General features: G+C 37.5%; 1 protein-coding gene across 1 annotated transcript in view; it reads right to left on the reverse strand.

The window, feature by feature from the left end:
- The window catches only part of SPOCK1 (SPARC (osteonectin), cwcv and kazal like domains proteoglycan 1), an 875982-nt gene that overhangs the window by 544711 nt on the left and 324564 nt on the right, over positions 1–6707 (reverse strand). The gene's annotated exons all lie outside the window — the stretch shown is intronic.

The following is a 6707-nucleotide window of genomic DNA, read 5'->3' on the forward strand; positions in this document are numbered from 1 at the left end:
CTCTCTCTCTCTCTCTCTCTCTCTCTCTCTCTCTCTCCTCTCTAGTATTTCTGTATCTTATACCTCCTCAGACCCCAACATGCTTTGCAGCCCAGTAACCCAGTTCTTCTTACTCTTCCTTAAATAAACCACTCTATTTCTTTATTCTGGTCATTTTTTCTGTCTCTCGTTCCTAGAATGCCCTCCCTCATCATCCCTGCCTCTTGGCTTCCCGCATTGCTTTTAAGTCCGAGCTAATATTACACCTGAATTTGTTTTTCCTGAATTGTCCTTCATTCTGGTGCCTTCCCTCTGTTGATTACTTCCAATTCATCCTGTTCATACCTTGATTGCATCTGTTTGTTGTCACCCCTATTAGACAATGAGTTCCTTAAGAATAGGAACTATCTTTTTATTTATCTACACTGCTTAATACCTGGCATATAATAGTAACTTTACAATTGACTAAATTACTGAATTAAGCTTTAAAACAAGGACATCAAATCCACATTATGGTAGTTTGCAGGATATGAGCTACCAGCATCCTTTAAGAGCATTATAATGACCACAATCAGAAAGCATGACCAAAGATGAATTCAATTTAAATGCTAAGGAAGGTTGTTCAGTCACTTCTGACTGTTGGTGACCCTGTGGACCATGGCACACCATAGCCATCCATGAGGGTTTCTTAGCATAGATCCTAGGGTGGTTTGTCATTTCCTTCTCCAGTGAATTAATGCAGAGGTTAAGTGACTTACCCAGGGTCACACAGCTAGCAAGTGTCTTAGTCCAAATTTGAACTCAGGTCTTCCTGACTCCAGGCCCAGTGCTCTATTCACTGAGTCATCAAGCAGCCTCCAGGGAAGGACTACTATCTATAATTAATCCTAAGGGTGGGAGAAAGCTGACAAGCCCATGGGGCTGAAGTCAAAGCCCAAAGAAGGCATTTCCAGAACTTTGAAAAGGTTTAAAAAGTGTGCCCCTTGCCTTTTTTAATTTAATTTATTTTTGTTACATTTTAAGGTTCAAACTGTCTCTCTCCCTCCCTTCCCATCCCACACTAGAGAAGGTGACTATTTGACACAAATTTATGAATATATTTAAAATCATACTATTCATACTTCTACCCATCAGCTCTTTCTCTGGAGGTGGACAGCATCTTCCCTCATAGGTCCTGTATAGTCGAATTAGGTATTTATAATACTCAGAATTACTTGGTTTGCAATTATTCTTTGAACTATATTTCTGTTATTGTATACAACATTCTCTTGGTTCTACTGATTTTACTTTTCACTAGTTCATGCAAGCCTTTAAATTGTTTTTCTAAAAAAATCAGCTCATCATGTCTTATAGCCAAGTAGTATTCCATCAAAATTGCATATCATAATTTGTTTAACCATTCCCCAATTGATGGGCATCCTTTCAATTTCCAGTTCTTTGCTACCACAAAGAGAACAGTCATAAATATTTGAAAACATATAGGTTCTTTTTCTTTTTCCTTAATCACCTTGGGAAACAGACTTAATAATAGTATTGCTGGGTCAAAGGGGATATACAGTTTTACTACTCTTTGGGCATAATTCCAGATTGCTTTCCAAAGTAGTTGGATCAGTTCACAATTCCAACCAAAAGTGTATTAATGTCCCAATTTCCTCACATTCTCTCCATTATTTGTCTTTTCCATTTCTATCATTTTATTCAATCTTATAGGCATGAGATGATATCTCTAAATTATTTTAAATTGTATTTCTCTAATCAATAACAATTTAGACCATTTTATATGGCTACATATAGTTTTGAATTTCTTCATCAAAAAAAACTGCCCATTCACATGTTTTGACCACTTGTCAATTGAGGAATTACTCATATTCTTATAAATTTAACAAAGTTGTCTATATATTTGAGATATGAGACTTTTATCTTGAGAAACACTCTATAAAATTTATTTCTAAATTTTCCGCTTTCCTTCTGATCTTGGCTATATTTGTTCATTTTTAAAAATTTAACATAATGAAAATTGTCTCTTTTACATCTCAGCCCTCTATCTCTTGTTTATTCATAAATTCTTTTCCTATGCATAAGTCTGATAGGTGACATGTTCCATGTTCTTCTAGTTTTCTTATATCTCCTTTTATAGCTAGGTCATGTATCCATTTTGAACTTATCTTGGTAAATAGCATAAGATACTGGTCTATACCAAATTTGTGCCAAACTGCTCCCCACTCTTTTCCCAATAACTTTTACCAAATAGTGTATTCTTATTCCCAAAAGCTTAAATCTTTACATTTGTCAAACACAAGATTACTACAATTATTTACTACCATATATTGTATGTCTGCTGTGTTCAACTGAGCCACCTTTCTATTTCTTAGCCAGTACCAGATGGTTTTGATAATTCTGCTTATAATATAGTTCAAGATCTGATATTGCTAAACTTCCTTTATTTATACTTTTATTCATTAACTCCTTTAATATTCTTAACTTTTTGTTCTTTAAAATGAATTTTATTATTTTTTTTAGCTCAGTAAATTTTATTTTTGGTAATTTAATTGGGACAATTGAATAAGTAGTTTAGGTAGAATCATCCATTTTTGTTATATTGGCTCTGCCTATCCATGAACAATTAATATTTCTATAATTATTTAAATCTGACTTTATTTGCATAAGAAGTATTTTATAATTATGTTTATGTAGTTCCTGGGTTTGTCTTCAAAGATATACTCCCAGTTATTTTCTACAGTCTACAGACCCTCTGACTTTAAAAATAGTACCATCAGGTGTTAACTTCCACTGCAAGTTTAGAAGCTTCATTGTAATATGAGTGATTTGATTCATCAATAAACAAATCCCTTCTGCTATGGAAAATGATGTTATCTCCTGTTAAAAATAACTTCATTCTTCTTTGCAAAAGTGGGAGACTATGTATGTGGACCACTGCATATAATGATGGCTTTGATTTATGTCTTGGTTAGTTTTAATGAATTGTTTTCCTCCATTTTATTCTTTGTTATTAGAAATTACTCTCTGGGAGAGAAAAGGGGATATGTTGGAAAATAAAAATGACATGAAAAGAGAAGATACCAATAAATTTGTAAATGTGCATTTACAAGTAACTCATTGAATTGTACCCTTTGCTGCATTCCCTTATATGTTGCATCTTATGCTATTGCCTATTTTGACCTTAGTGTAAGTTTTATTTATTCCTTAATTGATGGATGGACACTCAGTTTTCAACAAATCACCACATGCTTGAATGGGAGTCATGACTTCACTTTTCCTCTAGATTCAACAGCTGATTTTAGCATAAGAATCATAACCTTCCTGCTACTCACTCACCCATTACCCTTTTCTCTTAGTTGTAGAGCCCTAGCATAAGCATAAAAACTGTCCATAGGCTAGCAGACACCAATTGAGCTAAATGCTTTCAACTCCTTCCTTGAAGATATGTTATTAAGATTAGCATTCTCAAGAACAAAATACCCTTTGAAAAGAAAAAAAGTTGTAGTTGTCCTATATTCTACCCTGAGTTTTACAGTGAGATATTCCAATTTGCATAACTTGAAAAGAAAATTCCTTTCTAGTTTGGAAAGGAATATTTCCCTTCAAACTGAAGAGATCTTAAAAGCTAAGGAAATTATGTATGTAAAACACTTTGTAAACCTCAAAGTCTATATAAATGCCAGCATTTCAGCTTCTGCTGCTCTTGAGTGAAAAATGTGGTTTCTCCTCCTGCCCTATAATCCCCAAAATGGTTGCAGTTCTGCTCAAAGTTTTGCCAAGGCTTAGGCAGAGAGGCCTGCTTCAGCTACAAACACCTTTAGAGAAAACTATGGGCAAGAGAGGGGAAAGAGAACAAAACAAAAAATACTTTTAAAACCTAACTACTTTGTTCTCGATTATGAACATTATGGAGCACTTTATAATACACCTCTAAGCCTCAGATGCCATCAGATCAAAGAAGTTTAGCTCAAACAGAACAGATAATTTTTCACTCATACATATTTTAGTTAAGCTGTCTGAACCCTGCAGTTTCATCTGAAGATTACCCAAGATAATACAAATTGCTCTTGGTATCCCAGCCTAGAAAATAAATACCAGTCTTATTCAACATGGCCAGGGATAAGTAATGCAGATGGCTAAGAAGGCAAAAGATCTTAAAAGTGGGTATAAAACCCCTCTGGGCTATGTCCTGGCCCTAATGTCTGAAACATGAATATAGAAATCTTCTAATCTGCAGATTCCCATTGGCAAATTCTTAACTATCTGGTAGTCTTATTTCATACACAGGCAGACCCTGCTCTAAGAAAATCCTACATAAAAAAATTATACCTTCCAGGACAGGTTAATTACAGTGCATTCTTCACATTACAGTAAGTAATTTACTATATTAAATGAGACACTGCAAATGCTCTGGAAATCGTGAGCTCTCCCAGTACATTCATGGGGTGTTTTGGTAGACTAGTTGGGAGAAGATGGTATGAAGAAAAAGAAAAACAGAATCAAAAGAACAGAAGCATAGCATCTCAGAGTTTAAAGGCAGCTCGAGGCCACTTAATCCAACTCACACCTTACTAGGAATCATCCCTATAACACCACTATCCCAACAAATGGCTATATAGCCTTCCCAGGAAGACTTCCACTGAGGGACAATCCATCACCTCTAGAGGACACCAATTCTATTTCTGGACATCTCTGATTGTTAAGAAGCTTCTCAGAGAGGCAGAGCCAAGATGGCGGAGTAGAAGCATGACCTTCCCGCAGCTCCAGCTTCCACCTTCCCCAAACCATGTGAAAAGGGGACTCTAAACAAACTTTGGAGCTGCAGAACCCACAAAATGACACAGAGAAGCTAACCTCCGGCTAAGGACAGTGCAGCAGGCCAGCAGGAATCGTCCAGCACAGCATTCTGGGAGCTGAGCCAAGCCCCATGCCTCAGGTTTAGCCCCAGGGCAGGCCTGACCAGCCGACGGCCAGAGGGACTCCAGATCAGCAGCAGCTGTGGCCATTTCCAGATTTATCAACACATAGATGCGAAGGACAAAGTGAGAGGTCAGTGAAGTCTGGACTTTGGGACCAGTAAGTGGGAGTGCGGTGGCTTTTACTCCTGGGGAGAGAAGCCGCTGAGACACAGCTTCAGCTCCTGGCCTGCAGAGTGTAGGGGGACCAAGCACCAGTCTGAGGGGTAATCGCTCCTGCCTTAACCTGCTTCGATCTGGATTGCAGTCTAGGGTGGAGGTCCTGGGGTGTGAGTCCAGCTTGCCAGAGTGTGTGGAGACCTCAGAGAGGGCACCCATCTAATTCAGTGTTTGGGACGAAAGCTCCCCTGTCTGGTGGCAGAGTCCTACTGTGGCAAAAAGCCCAAAAGTCAAGTAATTGAGTGGCAAAATGAGCAGGCAAAGGAAATAAAGCAGACAGAAGATTCCAACATTACACTCCTATTTTGGAGACAAAAAGGAGCAAGGCATGAAACGGGAGGAAAACAGTAAAGTCAGAACTCCTGCACCAAAAGCTTCAAAGGAAAATACAAGCTGGTTACAGGCCATAGAGGACCTTAAGAATCAGATAAGAGAAGTGGAGGAAAAATTGGGAAGAGAGATGAGAACAATGTAAGAAAATTACAAAAAGAGAGTCAACAGCCTGACTGAGGAAAATAATACCTTAAAAAACAGACTAACTCAAATGGCAAAGGAGGCTCAAAAAGGCAATGAGGAGAAGAATGCCTTAAAAAGCTGAATTTGTCAGATGGAAAAAGAATCTCAAAAGCTCACTGAGGAGAATCATTGCTTCAGAATTAGATTGGAGCAAATGGAAGCTAATGACTTTATGAGAAATCAAGATGCTGTTAAACAGATCCAAACAAATGAAAGAATAGAAGGCAATGTGAAATACCTCATGGGAAAAACCACTGACCTGGAAAATAGATCCAGGAGAGATAATTTAAAAATTATTGGACTACCTGAAAGCCATGACCAAAGTAAGAACCTAGAAATCATCCTCCAGGAAGTTCTCAAAGAAAACTGCCCTGATGTGTACCAGAGTGCAAAATAGAGGTTGAAAGAATCCACCTATCACCTCCTGAAAAAGATCCCAAAAAGAAAACTTCTAGGAATATTATAGCCAGGTTCCAAAATTCCCAGATTAAGGAGAGAATATTACAAGCAGCCAGGAAGAAACAATTTGAATATTGTGGAAACACAATCAGGATAACCCAGGATCTGGCAGCTTCTACACTGAGGGGTCGAAGGGCTTGGAATAGGATATTCCGGAGCTGGGATTAAAACCAAGAGTCACCTACCCAGCAAAACTGAGTATCATGTTTCAGGGGAAAATATGGTCATTCAGTGGAATAGAGGACTTTCAAGCATTCTTGCTGAGAAAAACAGAGTTTAATAGAAAATTTGACATTCAGATACAAGAAGCAAGAGAAGCATGAGAAGGTAAACAGGGAAAAGGAATCATAAGGAACTTATCAAAGTTGAACTATTAACATTCCTACATGGAAAAACAATAATTGTAACTGATGAAACTTTTCTCAGTAGTTGAAGGGATTAGAAATATATATATTTCTATATATGAGGGTATATGGGCATATGTGAATGTGTGTATATATGTTTACAGGTATACATAGAGGGCACAGGACCAATTTAACAGGTAGGGATGATACTTAAAAGGTGAAATGAAGAGGTGAGAGTAGATGGGGAGAGACAGATTGGGGTAAACTATCTCAT

This window comes from Petaurus breviceps, unplaced genomic scaffold (genome assembly GCF_028583685.1).
Source record: "Petaurus breviceps papuanus isolate PSGF00001 unplaced genomic scaffold, PetGlider_PUasm1.0 189, whole genome shotgun sequence".
Classification (NCBI taxonomy): Eukaryota; Metazoa; Chordata; class Mammalia; order Diprotodontia; family Petauridae; genus Petaurus; species Petaurus breviceps.